This window comes from Lichenostomus cassidix, chromosome 3 (genome assembly GCF_008360975.1).
Source record: "Lichenostomus cassidix isolate B80296 chromosome 3, HeHo_3.0, whole genome shotgun sequence".
NCBI lineage: Eukaryota > Metazoa > Chordata > Aves > Passeriformes > Meliphagidae > Lichenostomus > Lichenostomus cassidix.
The window spans coordinates 45802996-45821000 of record NC_139483.1 but is presented as its reverse complement, the minus strand read 5'-3'; the positions used below and the strand labels follow the sequence as shown (position 1 = coordinate 45821000).

Genomic DNA, 18005 nt, shown 5'->3' with positions numbered 1-18005 from the left:
CCCAAACATTGCTGCTACTGCCAAGAAATCAAATTTTCCCTTCTGCCACACTCTCAGTCAATGTGCAGGTGAGTACAAAGGCTTCTTTGCAGTCCTGTCTCGACACAAAACCTTCACAATTCCAATTTGTGTTCAGGTCTCCTGCCCATCAGTAGCAGATGACAGCCATTAAATGGAATTGAGATGTGACTCATATGTGTCATTATTATCCATGAAATGATGGATTCCAGAGTGCTTATTTCCAGCTGAACTGGGGTTTACTAGAAGTGTGCAATTTTAAAAATTATTAAAACCTTTAACCTGATTAATGTTATCTGTATGCCTGACTGCAGAAGTCAACACAGGACCTCAGAGGAGTTGGTAAACAGGTGAATTTTGAAGAAAAGGTAACTTCTGACATAAGAGATAGGAAGAAGAATAGTTTGGTTTGGGGTTTGTTTTTTTAACAAACCCTACTAAGTAGAGTCCCATAACTGTAAAGATTACTGGAGAAAACATTCATTGGGAGCCATTTTTCTTACCATCTGTGATCTCATAAATTTCGTGTAGTCAACAAATTTACTGATATACATTGTTTTAAAAATGTTTGTTTAATCATTGGTTGTTCTGTAGGGCATTGGGACAATGACTAGGTCTTCACTGAGCAGTGGGCCATGCAAGTAAGATATGAAGAGAGGACCGTGGATCCTGAGCTGTGAAATCCAGTCAAATTAGGAATTTATTAACAGTGAAGTAATGAAACCTGTTTTGCTTGTGTCTCAAGGCTGGTGTTTCCAGTGGATTCCCTCATGTGTCATAAGGGTAAGGTAAGATCCATCTTCATTCTTCCCTTTTGTAAGGACGCTACTGTCAGCCCAAACACTTATTCTCTAAAAAAATTCTGAACTAGAAATGTGTGTATCTGAAATTGTTCAATAGGTTTTGGAGCTGTAGCTGGGAATGCAGAATGAGCACAAACGCCTGCAGGCTTTGCACTCAGCAACCTTGGCCCTTTGGAAGAATGGCTGTAATGAGAGAGCTACTAAAGATTAGTAAAAGAGATAACTTGAAAACAAATTATGATGTGTTCTGAATGAAGGTTTTTCCCTTTGAAAAGGCAGAAAATACAATGCACATGCATTGCCTGCTGATTCAGGTGTGAAGCGATGGTAAAGGAATAGATGACACTTATTGTGAAAGTTTAACACATTTTCTGTGCAAGGGTATGAGTGAGAGGATTGCTGGTACAGCTCCACTGCTGCTGAGGAGAGCCAAAGCATTAATAGAGAGTCCTGCTGTGACCACTGGTGCCTCAATATGCAGAATCACAGAATGGGTCAGGCTGGAAGGAACCACATTGGGTCTTCTGGTCCGACCTCCCTGCTCAAGCAGGGTCATCCTAGAGCACATGGCACAGGACTGTGTCCAGACACTTTTTGAATATCACTAGGAGACTGCAACCTCTGTACAGTCTGTTCCAGTGCATGGTCAACTGCACAGCAAAGAAGCTCTTCCTCATGTTCAGGTGGAACTTCCCATGCATCAATTTCTGCAAATGAAACTGGTGAAGGATCTAGAGCACAAGACGTATGAGGAGCAGCTGAAGGAGCTGGAGTTTAGTCTGGAGAAATGGAGGTTTATCACACTTTACAACTACCTAAACAAGGCTGTAGACTGGTGAGGGTTGATCTCTCCTCCCTGGTAACAACTGACAGGACAAGAGGAAACCGCTTCAAGTTGCAACAATAGAGGTTTAAAGCGAGTATTAGGAAAAATTTCTTCAGTGAAAGGCTGGTCAAACATTGGAACAGGCTGCCCAGGGAAGTGACACTGTCCCTTGAAGTTCCAAAAATGTGTAGATAGGATGCTTATGGACAAGGTTTAATGCTGGACTTGAGAGTGATAGGTTAACAGAGGGACTCAATGATCCAAGAGGTCTTTTCCAACCTGTATGATTCTGTGATCCTTGCTCATAGGCATACACTGTTCTTGAGTGTGGAGGAAATGGTGCTTGAATATTGACTAACTCTCTTAGAACCATCTTCCCTGCAGGGCTGGGTTCCCAAAGGATTCTTCCAAGAAGGTGGCTGAAAGTTAGCTCTCCTGAAGTGCACAGTTGCATTCTTACTTGCTGCCCTTCTTCCTCCATGTATGATACTGAATCTCATGGCTGCTGTAGCCAGGGCTGCCCCCAACCCTACATCTGCAACAAAGCCTTCCCTGTTTGTTAGTACATGGTTGAACAGCTCACCATGACTCATTTTTTCCTTCACCACCTGTGTCAGGAAGTTGTGGCCAATGCTTTCCAGAAACCTCCTGGACTGTTTCTGCTTTGCCATGTTGTTCCTCCAGCAGATGTCAGGGTGGTTGAAGTTCCCCACAAGAACCAATGCCTGTGACTCTGTGGCTGCTTCCAGTTGTCTCATCTACTACCTCCCCATGATCAGACAGCCTGCAGCAAACACCCACACAGCACCACCCTTACCAGTCAGCTCTTTAAACCCAACCCATAAACTCTTGACTTGCTTGTCATCCACCCAAGAAAGAGCTTGATTCATCCTAAGTGTTGCCTTGTCAGATAGAGGGCAACTCCATCACTGTCCCTCCCTGGTCTGTGTTTCCTGAAGGGTGTGTGGCCCTTCACACAAGATAGAGCAGTTCTGAACAGTTACAGACAGCCCTGTGCTTTAAATGCCAAAGGAGCCATAGCTACACTAGAATTCATGCTTTGCCCCACTGTTGTTAGCAACAGAAAGGTTCTGCTGGAAAAATTTAAATTAACACGGACACAGTCTGGTAGAATTGTATTCCTTCTGGTTTTGCAAATGATGTAAATGAAGTTTTCTTTAAAGGATAGACCTGCATCATCAATTATTCAGAGAGGTTCTTAGCATTAAAAATAAATACACATCAGTGCACAATGCATACAAGAGAATTAGTTAGCTGACATTTACAGTATATATGCAATTATATTCAATTGAATGAGCAAATTCAGGTGCATGTGTGTAATGAAACTGTGTTTAAAAAGCTTGGCCTCTTGTCTGTGCCCTTCTTGAGGAAATGCAATGGTATATCTGGAACAGCAAGGCTGTTACTAAACAGTGGGAAAATTGCTTTTGAAATTTGTGCTTGCAAAAACCATTTTTCCTAGATGTGCAAATTAATTTGCTTTTGGGGATGCAAGGATGCAAAAAATGTTTTTCTTAAAAAAAAAAAAGTGCTTCTGTAGCAGACTAATTAGTTTGCTATCTAAAATGTTTTGTTTAACGCCTGATTTCTTTTCTAAATATATAAATACCAGCTAGTGTTTTAAAGCTTCTGTAACTGTGAATGGCTCTGCTGTCCCTCACTGCAAGCTACATTTTTATTACTTCTTCCCAAGAAATTTATTTTGCTGACATGGGCCCTAATCCAGTAAAGTGTTAAAACATATGCTTAATTTTAAGCGAGTTGAGTAAAGCCAACAGAACTTTCCTATGTCTAAATCTAAGTACAAATCTGTGTTTGGCTTAGCTGGGGTTATAGTTTCTGGGTTATGATCTAGAGGGCTATGTGTACTTTGCAGAATGGATGCCCTCCTGAAGGAAAAATAGAGTTTTTTTGAGTTCTAAGTTATTTTGTTATTTATCGGAAGATCTTGACATGAAAAAAATACCAACAACTGAACACTAAAATTTTTGGACATTAATGCATTCCTTTGAGTATGTATGTTGTGCATCTCCCAACAAACTTCCCTCAATTTCCTCTTCTACCTCTATGTGACATTGTAGTAGCTGCAAAAAATGTGGTGGTAGCTGACGGTTTTCAAAATGACCATCTTATTTTCTGTATTTGTTTTCCTAGTTGTATCAAGAATTTTACCTTGGCAGACAGACAAGCTTTCTTAATGCTAGTGAGCTGATGATTTGGAAGTCTAGTATTTCTTAATATTTTGCTCTGTGATACTGAAACATTTTTAACTGTGGGTGCACACAAGTGATCTTTTCCCACAGGGAAGGTAAAACCATGAAGGATTATGACCGAAACATAGCTCAATTTGGAACTCGAAAGTCAAATAAGTAGAACAGGAACTTGAGGATTCTGATGCAGCAGCTAGAGGACAAGTGGTTACCTAGTGAATTGTACTCCCACAGTTTTCACTTCTGCTGGCAATCTCAGACAGACCCAGGACACAGTGGACATGGAATCAGAGCTGCCTTCTCCTTACAAGGGCTTGCATGACACCCAGAAGGAAACAAACTGCTATGGTGCTTACATAAGCTCACACAACTAATTCTGTTTTGTTATACCAGTGAGTTTTCCACAGAAAAGAGGGATCTAGTACCCCTCTTCTTCAAAATTGACTCTGTCTAGTACATATCAGCATTAGAAAGCTCTGAGTTGCCTTTTTTTTTTTTAATGTGGGATGGCTTAAATGCTTTGTGTGTTTCATTTGTACTATGCAAGCTGTCAAGTACTGCAGCTGAAGAGAAGAATGCAGAGAATTTGTACTAAGCTTTAATTTTCTTTAATAGCAGGCACAGAATTTGTTCAGAGAGTTTTCTTATTGGGTGATAAGGTAATTACAGCAGTGGGGCAGGAGGCCAGAAGAAGATGGAGAAATCTAATACCATGAAGCACTTAGAGAGTACTTCAGATTATTTTTTAAAATATACTGGTCACCTATCGACAGCCTCCTGCACATTTAGGGAAATTTGGACACAATATTATTATTGCACGTTGTGTGTTAACATATATAATAAGATTAAGTGTATTGGCGTTTGCACTCTCACTTCTCACATTAACAAAATGTGAAAAGGAAAGGGATTTGGCTGAAGTCACTGAGAGAGAAGAGGTTAAAATCAGTAGCTAGGAAAAGAAAGAGCTGTAACACATTCTGCAAGGGTTTTTACTATGAAAACATTCATGCCTGATTTGTATCTGGAACAGGGAAGTCATTTGTTTGGACTTCAAGGTAGGTTTCCTGTCTCAACTCGGCAAGTTATACCTGTCCAGAAACACTTAAAACCATTCTTTGTCTCAGGTTTCAACACAGTATAAAGTTTAAGCAAGTGATTGAAAGGTATTCGAATAAAGATGGACTTTGGCAAGAGGCTAAAGGTGTCTTGCTGATCAAGACCATAGAGACATGCAGCAGCTATATACTGGTATTATATAAATCTTAAAAGAAGTGGAAATAAATTTTTATCATTACTTTCTACTCCATTTCCCACAAAGCATAGGAAACAGTGGATTTGAGAAGAAACATAATGTAGGTTTCTCCTGAGGTATTTTGAAGCCTCAAATGGTCTTGGCTTTTTATATTTTATGTCACTGAATTATCATAAAATAGTTTAATATGAAAGATTTATGGTAGCATGAAATAATACTAAATTTGTCTCCCTAGTAGATACTGACTCAATTGTATGTCCTATGAACATATATGAGCTTTTATTCACACGTTTTTAATTCTTTTTTTCAGAGCACTGACAGATTTGTCAAGGGTGCACTTTCCCTACTTACTCAAAAGATTGATTTAATATTACTCTCTTTCCCAGTTTTAAAACAATTATTGAAAAAAACTTCAGAACTGCTTTGGGTAGACAAAGATATTTTTGTTCAAGTGTAAACATTCTCATAGGATACTCATGATCAATATAAACAAGTGTGTTTTTCTTAATGTATTTTAAAAAAAATCTTATCAAGTCCCCCAAAACATACTGTTTCTGTATGTCAGTTTAATACTTAGACTACAATAATGCTCCACTGTAACACAGGTCATGATACTTTTACAATTGAAAAGCCTGGGTAGGCTGGCTGTCCTCAAAATCTCAATGGATTTTCCTTCAGCAGAGGCCTTATCTAAATCTTGTGAAGCTGCTAGAACTCATGAACCACTAAGGCACCTCTTAATCACATCCTTATCTCAAATGTCATGTTTGCGCTCTACTCCTAAATAGATGAGCTGTTAGGAAGTGAAAAAGCTGGTGCTATCTTGAAGGACAGCAGCAACCTGGAAAAGGAGGGAGTCTCAACAGTAATAACAGGAGCTGTTTGTGTTCTGTGGATTGGAAAGAAAAACATCAGGGCACAACATTTTTTCGTAACTGTACAGAACCGATAACCTCCCTCCACATGGCATGGGAGAAGGTACAAAGCATGAAATTTCTTGCAAAATAATGTGAATTTCTGTATTTCCTTGTCATGTTGTTAATTTAAATTCTAATTGTTTTTGTAGGAGAAGCTGTGGTTGCAACCTCAGACTGGGAGTTTGCAGGGACTGTCCTTGGCCAGTGAATGCTACTTCTGTTTTTGTCACCATCCCCATAGGACAATTGATAGACATCCTACCTAGAAGAACAAAAAATAAATTGCCAGTTGAATGTTCAATGCAAAAGTGTCTTTAAAACTGCCAATGCTACCTTTTTCCACTGTGGAAGACAACTTTTAAACTCAATTTCAGAAATAATTATGTCAATGGTTGTGGATTTTAACTGGTCTCATCATCTTACCTTTTCTAAACAGCATTCTCAGGAAATTTCAGCATCAGAAATACCAGTAGCAAGCTGATGAAATAGACTGTACTTTGTAGAAATAGCTTTCCTGTACAATATATTTAGAATTATTCCCCAATCCTATTTAAAATTTCATTTTCTAGCAGGGAAAAATAGAAATGGTCTGATGAAGTTTCAAAAAACATTAACTCATACCTTCTATGGCAAAAAGCTAAGTAATCTCTAAAATCTTCAGGGAAAGAAGCAAGGCTCTGATTCCTGTGCCTTGTTGAGTTTTGATTTGCACCACAATAAGAGTTACACACAGAATTTACTATTAGATAGATCTGCCTAGCTCTTGTTGCAGATACATAGGAAAACAGTTCATTTCTGAATCTCGGTACAAAAAACTAATTTCCTAAATAGTTGTTCTTTGATTTTGGAAAGGTGTTAAAAAACAATTCAAAATTAGCTGCTATAGAAGAGAGAACTATTTTAGCAATGGGCTCAGACACAGATGTCATGTGGGGAGCCTGGAAAGAGGGGTAAGGGACAGTACAGCTCACTCACATGATCCCAGTGCTTAAGCATTGTGGTAAATATTCACCACAGTGAGAGGTGGTCTCACTTTCCTGTGGTAAATCCCTGTTTTAGCAACTGTAGGCAAAAGGGTCAAATATTTAACTTGGTATTTAACTTAGCAAAATAAACTCAGTTTCTTGTGCACAAAACATCTTCATGTAAGTATATTATCCTATCTGTCTGAAAGGTCAGGAATGGCTTAACACAGTTTGAAACAGTTGTGCTGGAAGAGCTGAAGAGCAGGGTGGGTGAGCAGATGACTGGACAGACCATGAATTGTATACAGCACAGGTCACAAAAGAGAAAGGTTTGATTAATGTACCTGGACACTTAGAGTGGGGCAATCCCCGGTACAGCTGTGATCTGATTTTCCTGCTGCATCTTCTTTGTAGATGCCCCATTGCCCATTTTCGTAATGGAATGTATTAATTTCTGTCTCAGTTTGGGGAAATACTGTTTTGTTTACAATGAACAAACATATTTCAGTGACTCTCAACCCTGTGTAAGCTTGACACAAGATAGGCTGAGTAATAAGGTTTGGACACATGCGTTTCATACTCCATGCTGCTGACGTACAAAAGACCTTTAGACTTCTCTGTTGCAGCTTATGAAAACTACTGATTCTTACTGGAATGTGTACACACACACACACATCTGTATTTCCACATTTTGTGAGGGAAAAAAACCTGTCTTCTTCTTCCCCTTTTTTCTTTTTTTTCCCCTTGCAGCATAACAACTCACTATTAGACTCCTTGGTGTTGTAGCCTTGCTCTCCCTGACTACTCCAAGCAGTCAGTCCTTGCAGTTGCTTTCCTTGGGATTTTAACTAAACTAACTAAAACTTTAACTAAGCTTTAACTAAATGCAGTTGAGAGGGATTTTTTTCATTTGTTAATGCTTTCATTTCAAAAATGCATTTTTAATAATTTCTTCAAATATCCATAGTTTCAATGGCAAAGTTGACTTGACTTCTTGTAACAGAACACTTAGCCTAAATTGTCACAAATAATTTAGTTCCTGCCTCTACAGCATGCTAGTTTTTTTAGTAGTTTATGTCATTCACTGTTGCAATTATTAATTGGCCAGTCTAATATCTAAGGTTTTGCAAAGAAGGTGCTGCTTTCTCTCGTCACACCACTGAAATGGATAGTGCAATCGACAGTTTTAAGGTTTGAGATGATTTTGTACCATTTTGTAATGTTTGAGATGATTTTGTACCATTTGATTTTGGCCATTCTGTAGTACCTTTCACACACAGGCATGTGCTGGAAGTCACTGGTGCCTCTGGGAGTTGAGATGGTAGAGAAAATCCTTCTCTCTATTGATTCATATTGTCGCACTGTACAGAGAAAGCTGAAAGCTTCAGCATGTCTCATTCCTTGCCAGGCCCCATTCTAGATTTCAGGGTTTCAGTTTCCCTCTGCTATAGATGATAAAGATTACTTTAATAATTTCTGTGTCTGACAGTATTTTTCCGAGTAAGATGACAGAAGACTGGATGTTTGTTGTTAGGCAACATGGGCAGCACCTGCCTACTGCAGGGAGGAAGGAAGAGGATTCAAGAGATGTAGGAAGAAAGGAAATATAGGAAGAGTAAGGAGTAGGTAGTGTAAGGCATCACCCTCCCGAAACCCAACCGATTTATTGGAGCATTTTACAAAATCATGAGAAAGTTGCCTTTTCATTTAAACTTCCCAAGTTACAGAAATACAAAGCCCTACTTGGATGCCCCACTGAAATTAAGGATGCCCGTCGTGGACTGGGCCAGTGACCTCTTCTGCAGGTGTTGGTGGAGCTGAGAGGGGACAAGGGGATCACCAGCACACCGGGCCCTGCTGGCCTGGCAGCATTTTGGGGAGATATTCGGTCAGAGCTCTGCCTCAGAGGAATGATGGAAATCACCTACTCTGTGTAAAGGATGGAGAAAGGTGGAGGAAGCGCTGCTATTTGTGATAGAAAGCGTCCGGCAATTCCCGCGGAACAACCGTTTGGATATAAACTGTGAGGGTTTTTTTTTCCAATTAATATCGATTTTCTCAGTTTTTTTTTTTTTTTCCCTTGCAGATGCAGCCCTTCCTTCCTCAGCCCTTTCAGACCCTGCTCGCTTTCCAGGCGGGCAGCCCACCTACCCGCCACCGCCGCTTTCCCCTCTCCCTCCTCTGGCGCCGGGCCGGGCGGAGCAGTGGCGGCAGGGCGGGAAGGAGCCGCAGTGAGTCCCGGGGCACCCCTGTGTCCCGCGGGTGTCCCGTTGGTGTCCCGCCGGTGTCCCGCGGGTGTCCCGCGGGTGTCGCGCCGGTGTCCCGCGGGTGTCCCACCGCGCTGAGGCGGCGCCCCGCTCCCAGCCCGCCCCGCCCCGTGGGCGGAGCCTGAGGAGGCTCCGCCCCCACCCACCGCCCCGCCCCGGCTCCCATTGGCGCGCGGCGCATCCCCGTTAGCGCTCGCGGCGCGGTCTCGCGATGCTGGGGCCGCCGCCGCCATATTGTGTCTCTATTTTGATTCGGAGCGCAGCGAGCGCGGGGGGAGGGGGCCGGGAGCGGCGCGCGGCCCCAGCGGCGGCTCCGGCTGAGCGGGAGCGGCGCCGCCACAGCCACCGCGCACACATCCGCAAACCCCGCACACCCCGCCCGCCGCCGCGGCAGCACGGACCTCCCTGCCCTCCTTCCACCTCCTCCTTCCTCCTCCTCCGCCTCCTCCCCCCCCGGAGCGGAACGGCGGTGGCAGGAGGCTGCGGAGCGGGTCGGGTCGGCGGGGTCCCCCCTGCCGGGCGGAGGCGGCGGCGGCGCTGGTGGCGGTAGCGGCGGCGGTAGTGGCGGCGGCTGCTGCCGTCGTGGTGGGGGAGGCGGCGGAGGAGGAGGAGGCGGAGGAGGAGGAGGAGAAGCGGCAGCAGGGTAAGGCTGATCCCGCCGAGGCGGGCCTGGTGGCGGCTCCCCGGGCCGGTTTCCTGGTGCCATCCCCGGGGGGCTGCAGGAGAAGCGCGGGGGGCCGGCAGGGGCGGGGGGCCCGGAGCTCCCGCGGCCGCTTTGCGCGCCCCGGGCTGTGCCAGGGTGCGGGAGGCAGCGAAGGCCTGTGCGCGGGGAGGGAGCAGCCCCGGCACCCCGCTCTGCCGGCTTGCTGGGGCGGGGTGGGAGAGCGGGGACGGGACGGGACGGGAAGAGAAGGGAAGGGAAGCCGCCGCGCAGCGGGGCGTCCAGCGAGAGATGGAAACTTATTTTCCTTCTCGAGGCGCTGGAGCTTCCCGGCCCGGGGAGGGATCGGGGGGCTTCGGCGGCCCGGGGAGGGGCGGGAGCTGCCAGCGGGCTTTCCTAGCTGCGGGAGGGAGGGAGGGGGGGAGAGAGAGAGACGGAGGGAGGGAGGGGCTGGCCCGGCGCCTGGCAGGTGACAGGTGTGAGTGCGCTGGGCGAGACTCCGCCATTTGAGGATGAGTACCCGAGTGTCTGAGGTGCGAGTTTTTGGTGCCCCATGTCTTTGCGGGGGCTGGCTGGGCTCGATTCCATATATAGTATATTTGGGACGTCGGTTTCCATTATTCGAGTCAATGTAATTGTCGAGTAGAAATTCTTGAAATGGTTCTGATAAGAGGGGTTTTGCAGAGAGGGGATGTGTACTGTTTCTATTTTTCTTCCCCTTTTTCTGTTTTGTCCCTCTGAGAGACGTGGGAACGCTGTGCAGAGATGTGTAGTGCTCTATCTCATTCATTGGAAGGCTTGCATGAAAGTCTGAATGCTCAGTCCTGTTAGACGTAGTAAGGCTTTCAGGGCAGAAACCTGGTGTTCTTTGTGCTGTGCCTGGCGGCTCAGCAGGGCCTGGTTTGTGCCCAAGACATGTGGGTGTTTCTGCATTAACGGTAGTAAGCATATACATAATGAATTCCAAAGGGATGCTTCTTAGCAAGGAGTGGGTTTCAGGCGTGGTTTTCTAGTCATCATAAGTTCAGGGTATCTGATATAGACTGAATAAAGCAGTTTCTGAAGTTCACCTGTAGAACGATGAAAATGGTGCTGCATATAATTTCTAATACTCTAACATATGTCTTCTAAACATCAGCGTAAATCAGACAGGGTCTTTCTCTTAGACTGTTCAAATTAGTTCATGTCATAATTTTACCAAAATGATACTGTATGTGCACTACTTTTTAAGGAGGTCTAATGACACTCTAGCAATAACGTTATATTCACAATTGGCCACGATTTGCTGAAATCAGGAATAATTTTTAGATTAGCTATTGAGCTGCCAGCTATTTGTGTTTCACATACATATTTCAATTATTTGTTCTTTACCTACACTGTTGTAACTGGGTTTTGTCAAACCCCAGAATTTTGATACCTGCTTTTGGCAAGAGGGAAGTTCCACTGACACGTTAGGAGAGACATGTCATCAGCTTCACTGAGTTCTGCTCTCTAGAGTTCTGCTCACTAGTCATTTGTGACTGTTATCTACATGTTAAACTTGCGGATGCTTATCTGTAGATAGTACCTTGGCTTGAGCTGCAGCAGAATGGACCCTGAGTTGAGTCTCAATTTTTTGTAAAAACTGAGAAGACCTGGGTGGTTTTTCTCATGTTTCTTTGTAGGAGCGTCTGCAAAAGGGAGGAGGTAAGGAGGGTGGCTGGCGGAAGGTACTCAGTCTGGGTCATCCAAATTTTGTGTTTGAGATACGCTTAATAAAGCATCATTCTTATCATTACATGCGGGGGCAGTGCCATCTTGCTGGGCTGTGATACCCTTGCCTATGCCAGCTTTTCAATACTTCGTGAAATGTAAACCATTATCCTTCTCAATATAAGAGAAGTCAAAAGGTTCTACTCTTTTCCTTTCTATCTGCTGATACAATAACAGCAGTTTTGAAAATGGGCACTCTTCATTTGACAGTGTCCTGGTCAGGTCACTGAAACTTCTCTTCTTCCATTCTGTCACTGCTGGAAAAGATAGTGGTTTTACTAACTGTGACATTGCTTTGAAGGCCAAGGTCTTGTGTTCTGGTTTGGTTTTTTGGTGTTTTTTTTTTTTTTTTTTTTTGCTAGGCAGCTTAAAGAGCTATTGGCAAACTATTTCTTTGTGAGTGTGTACTTTGAAACATAAAACTAAGTTACAGTTCATCCTGTTGCAAGTGCTCCCTCCTTATCATGATCTCCATGCTTGGAAACACTGGAAGAAATAAGTTGGTCAGGCGTGACCTCAAGTTTATGAAATGACTGTAAATTTAGGACTGCGGGATCAGGCTGATCTTTTCTGAACTGCTGCAAGCGGAATGCTGAACGATGTTGCTGTTGGTGCTTTTACAAGAAACAGAACAAAAATTCCAGTGATTCAGAACTGGATTTTTTTAAAGCTGTATTCAAAACTCAAATATTTAAATGTTTGAAATGAAAGTTAACTTTTTTACCATGAATGTATACAGTAATTCAAGTTAGGTTTTTCGTGCTTTAATGGCGTAATAAGTTGTCTCAACAGGGCAATTGTGTGCTCTCTGTTTCAAGGAGGAGGAATGCTGCTGGATGCTCTAAGACATCTTGAACCCTGCTTAACAACCTGGTCTGGTTTGGATTCTATATATTTAAATGCAACTGTGAAAGCAAGAAAGCTGTCAGATTTACAATTTATTGTTTTATAAACTCTTCAATGTCATCAGGGGTTTTTCAGTATAATAGTTGTTTCAGTTTTACCCTCTCTTGAGAATGCTCACCAGAAAAATCATTGACATAATATTGGTACTTTCCCTGGCAGAAGTTTCTATAGATCTTTATCCTAATTATAGTAAAATTAGGGATTTATTTTCATTTAATTGATCAGCAAGCTCAGCTCTCAACCAAGAAATGACTCCAAACTCTATACAGATGTTTGCTGAGTTTTCTTGTTTCTGTCATACTGCCTTTAGATGGTGTTCCTTAACTGGTAGTAATCGTACTCTATGAAACCAAGTGAAATAGCTTGACATCAGTAAAGTTGAAAGATCTGTGGGGTTTGTGTATAGTATCCCAATATTCTTGGAACATGACTGTTGCTGAATGAATGGCATCACTTGGGATATTATTCTTGTCATAGGTGCAGTTAAGGTGTTGTTAAATAGTTAATATTTTTTAAATGTGTTAGACCTTTTTCATTGGTCGCAGAAAGTCAAGCATAATTTGGTAATGTGCTAAATAAATTTTAAGTTAATATCTAGTCAGAGAATTTTACCAGGAAAAGATGGTTTTTTTTTGTTTAAAATATGCATTATACTCTTAGAAAACTGCTATGTGGAATTGATTTTTGTAGCAATATGCAAAATGTGTAGCTCTTTCCTATTCTGAGCACAGATGAAGATCAGATTTCACTGTCTTTAATGATGGGTGGTTTAAAACTCAGATCCTGCTTGTACTATGAACAGAATTTAATTTTTCCATTATTTAAAAACCTATATTTCAGCATGGATTTAAACCTTGTGCTCCCTTTAGTGTTTAGAAAAGCATTAACTTAGGAATACTTAGTGGCAGAAGAAAACTGTAGGTTGTGTATATGAGTTTTTTAAAAAATAAAAAAATCACCCAAGCAACCAGAACTGTGCACCTCTTGGTCATGATACTGTCAGGTTTGCTAGAATTTACCAAAAGTGGGACAAAGCCACTTTATATGCTCACTACTTTGATTAATTTAGGTTGGATTAAAACTTAAATGCAAAGTATCTTACACTTGTTCCAAAATTTGTCAAGTCTGGTGCTATGGGGTGCTGGCTGGCTGGCTGGTCAAGGCAGAATTCCACCTGCTTTTACTTTCACTGAAAGCATGAATTTGAGATACTTTTTTCTACAAAGCTGCCAGTTTTCACAAAATTCATAGAACCCTTTTTATCTGTGACACTTTTGTACATTATTTAAAATGCACTTGAAAATTATCAGAGGATACAAATACTTATTAAAACGATAAATAAAACATGTAAATGCAGTTTCTTTAAAAAACCTTAGTTAACTGGACATGCTAGAGGATACTTTTTTGCAGTTTGGAAGTTCAGAATCAGCTGTTCTCATATGGATAAGATGTTGAGATACACCTATTTTCTGTAGGTGTTTTTAATAAATGATTGCTGGTTTTGTTTATTTGTGTAGTGTATAAACTGTCTTGAATTTGCTTTTCTAAAGTCACAAATCTTGAGCAATTATATTCCCTTTTATCTTGTATTTCAGTAAATTTTGAGCTCATCAGCTAATTTTCAGCAAAGAAGTTAGCCAAGGGGCAAGGCCTCAAAGATTTTACATCATAATAACGTTGAATGAAAGTTCAAATTGTTAAAGTTGATGGCTTCATTAAGATCATCTCTTTAGGGGGAAGTTTTGCATGAATTTAGCAGTTACCTGTATTTGGCTGCCAGTTTGTCTGTGCGGTAAGAACCAGGTATGAAGTGCAGTACTTTCTTCAGTCAGTAGTTAGAGGACATGAGAGGTTAAGTATATTGTGGTTAGTGCTTGAAAGAGAGTGGTAAGATAATAGGCATCTGGGATAGAGGTGGAATATGACTAATTGGAAGATGGGGGCATGGCTGAGACAGGGGAAAAAAAAATCTATGGGAAATGGGACTTTATTAGTTTTGCTATTTCTGGGACAGTGCCCTAAACAAAAATCACATTAAAATAGGTTCTTAAGAAGATGAAGACTAAAAAAAACCAAAAAAACCAACCAAAGAACAACAACAGAAAAAAACAAAACCCAAACCTAAGATGTTTGGTGATACTGTTTCCACACATTACAGAGTCTCTTGTGCTTTGTCTGCTTGTGTGTTTGTGTGGATCTGATTCAACAGGAGTGCCCAGACTGGCACAGTGCGTGAAGCAGCACAGGGCAAGAATGTGCATGAGTAAGGGAGGAGTTACATAAGTGCATAAGACATACCTGTTTTTGTCCAAATACACTATCAAAAGCATTATTTTACTGTTACATCCTGTATCATTACAGTTTCTGTAGATAATGTGCCTTACATGTTTGTTGCATGCTAATAGTATAATTCAGTTGTGTCTCTGTGGGCTATTGCATGCAATGATATATGTGGTGTACTACCAGGTCTAACTGATTTATTTGTGAAGATGAGCCATGGTACTATCAAATTGCTTTAGTAAGCCTGAAATTATTTGCTTTTTAATAGAGATTTATTACAGACTAATGATTTTATGGAGTTTTTTGAGTCTTGAAATAAGTGTTTGCCTGGTACACGTCTATTTTGTCCGTAATGCTAGTAGAAATGGATGAGAAATCACTGGCAGATGGGAAATATTCTTTAACAGCAACCTTTTAATTTTATTTGCTGCATCCTGTCTTTATTGTTCAAGAATATGCTTTGCTGTTACCAGGTGTTTTCATAAGTGACTTGTAGGAAGATCAAGCATAAATATGTTTAGGGACTAACTCTTAGACACTGTCAAAGCTAGGGCTTTAGAATGCACTTTTCAAAGGAAATTGCACTGTGTGTAAAAATCTCTTGCTGATCCATCTGCTTATCAATGTGTTCTCAGAATGTCTTTTTTAACAGGGTAGAGTAACTAAAAAATACAGTTTTAAGTTTCGAAATTTAACTACCCCACTGACATTAGTTAACTGATCTGATGTCTCAGAAGCAGTGACTGACATGTACATTCAGATAAATCATCTCTTTTCCTGAAGTTGTTTGGGTTTTGGAAATCAATTTCTGTTTTGTACTGAAGGCTAGAAATGCAGAAACATCTTTCCATGTGTAAGTCCTAAGCCTGATTTTCCCAGGTAGAAAAAAATGAACTGTTACACTTATATATAGGAAAAAAAGCACACAAAAAAAAGTAAGTTGTGCATTGTGGTCTGTAATTGTATCCTTTGTCAATTCATGTTGTGTTTAAACTCTTGTGAACTGAAGTCTCCCCTCCATGTCTGTACCATGCTACAGATCTCTTTTTGCAGTACTTCCATGTCTTTTTACAGCATTCATAGTTTTTTTATGTTTGTTTTTTCTGTTTATTTTTTCTTTACTCTTTGAAAAATCTATGCCATGCAGAATTTACCTCCTCCAAACATCTTTTGACAGACATCCTATCATATTTTTTGTTGAGCTAGAAAAAAGGAAATCAGGTCATTCATACCCTCTCTCTTTACACTGCCTAGGCATGATGATCTATACTTGATGGCTGAGGCATTAGTGCCCTCTTGTTTATACTTCGTCATTCTTTTTTGTTCTGATCTTGGATACCTTTCTTAAGAGACTCATTCAGCACTTGTCATTTCGTTCTCATTTTGTCTCTTCTTCAGAATACTATTGCTAAGTTTGCCCCTGCTGCATTTAGGCTTTCCTGAGAGAATGTTAGAAAAAAAAATGTCTTGAGTTCTGTACTTGGACTTCTTTCAATTCATTCAGCTGGTTCAAACTGCAACTTTCCATTTGTTGAACAAGCATTTGTTTTTTGAAAGGGAATGGTAGGTTATCTTTCTTAAAGAGCCTTCTTAAGTCTAACAGCCTTAAGCCTCGGAACAGAAGATCCTCCAGGGGCTCAGCAAAAGTGTGCTTAAAAAGGCATTCTAGGTTGATAAGTACAAAGCAGTATGTTTCATATTGGCTTATGAAGCTGTTTCAGTTAAAAAATTGGGTGTCTTGCTCCCTTTTTTTTTGAGAACTACTCTTATCTTTGGTAAATGGGGATAAGATTATTTTGTGTGTGTGTCACAAGCTGTGCATTTAAAACTGTCTACTGGAATTACTGCCAATACCGAATTATTATATTATATTGACTAGAGTTTAACCTGGATTAGGCTCTTTTGTACAAGGCAGTGTATACATATTTTTAAATAAATCAGTCCTAGAAGAGTTTGCAGTCCCATGAATAATAATTTCGTTTACCTAGTTACATGTATTGGATTAGACAGAGACATTTAGCAAAGTATTTTTGTTCTTTCATTTTTTTTGGCCTTTTACTTCTCCAGTCATTTTTAAATTGTTACAATCATTAAAAATTAATTAAAACTGTCTTTGATAGCTGTAAGTCATTTAATGATGTTTTGACATGACTTCTCATATTTGGAAAATTCATACAAGAGTTATGAAGTTACTTGAGTTAGAGCCTCACTAGCTTGTATTCATTGGTAGGTGCTAAGGGTAGAGGTTGGTGTATCAAAGCTGAGAGTTGAAGGTCATCACAGTGGATCACATCTGTGGTACCTGGGGCTTCACTCCAAATGAGAACTCATTATTTCTTTGGAAAATGAGTTGAATACAAGGAAAATTTAACCATGAGCAATTTCTTAAGCAATATAATTTATTTTGTTGTGTATCTGAGTTAAAACTTAGTATGAACGTATGTGTAAAAAAGGTTGTTAAAGGATTAGTTTGTGCACCACTACAAGAAATACATTTTGATCTTTCTTTTTGATGTGTAAAGTGCAACACTGTTTTTGTTCCTCTTCCACAATATCTGGTGAAGAAGAATAAAATAAGTTGTAAGGAGCAGGTGAAAACTGTCATTTGGATTGTGGAAATTCCTGTTCTTTCCAGCCCCTTGTGTCTGGCAGGCAATGTGTTTAGCAGCAAGGTTCAGAGAAAATACCCATTATTTGTTTCTTTTTTTCCCCTACATGGGGCTGAAAACCCCTGTAGTTTCCAGAACAAAAGGAAAATACAGTTTCTCCCAGCAGTGCTTTCATATATATATACTGTGGAGAAAAAAATACCAGTTTGACAATGTGGTATCTTTACTATTCTGTTGATATTGGTCTTGTCAAAGCTAGGAAAGCTTCATGGCTGCATCATTTTGGATGAATGAGAGAGTGTCATCCTTCCATAATGCGAAGTCTGCATACAGAGGTTGCTAGTGTAGTGCAGTTATGTGTGCAAAATAGTGTTATTTTTCTGGAATGTTGAGCTTCAATGTTGAGTTGAGTGAGTAGTTTTGGTTTATTGATAAAAAATATGCTTTTGCTGTCATGAAAAGAATGCTTTCACTATTTTGTCAGTATTTATGCATAAATTAACTACTCTTGGAGTAAT

At 40.9% G+C, this 18005-nt stretch overlaps 1 protein-coding gene and 1 long non-coding RNA gene across 2 annotated transcripts in view; one reads left to right on the top strand and one right to left on the bottom strand.

The window, feature by feature from the left end:
* LOC146439624 (uncharacterized) overlaps positions 1–9309 on the bottom strand; it is a 39729-nt gene extending 30420 nt beyond the window's left edge. Inside the window, exon 1 of the long non-coding RNA XR_014850856.1 lies at positions 9164–9309. This is a non-coding gene — a long non-coding RNA (uncharacterized LOC146439624). The remainder of the gene's footprint in view (positions 1–9163) is intronic.
* A 204-nt stretch (positions 9310–9513) lies between these two features.
* TAB2 (TGF-beta activated kinase 1 (MAP3K7) binding protein 2) overlaps positions 9514–18005 on the top strand; it is a 59731-nt gene continuing 51239 nt past the window's right edge. Inside the window, exon 1 of the mRNA XM_085055586.1 lies at positions 9514–9922. The gene's annotated coding sequence lies outside the window, so the exon portion shown is untranslated. The remainder of the gene's footprint in view (positions 9923–18005) is intronic.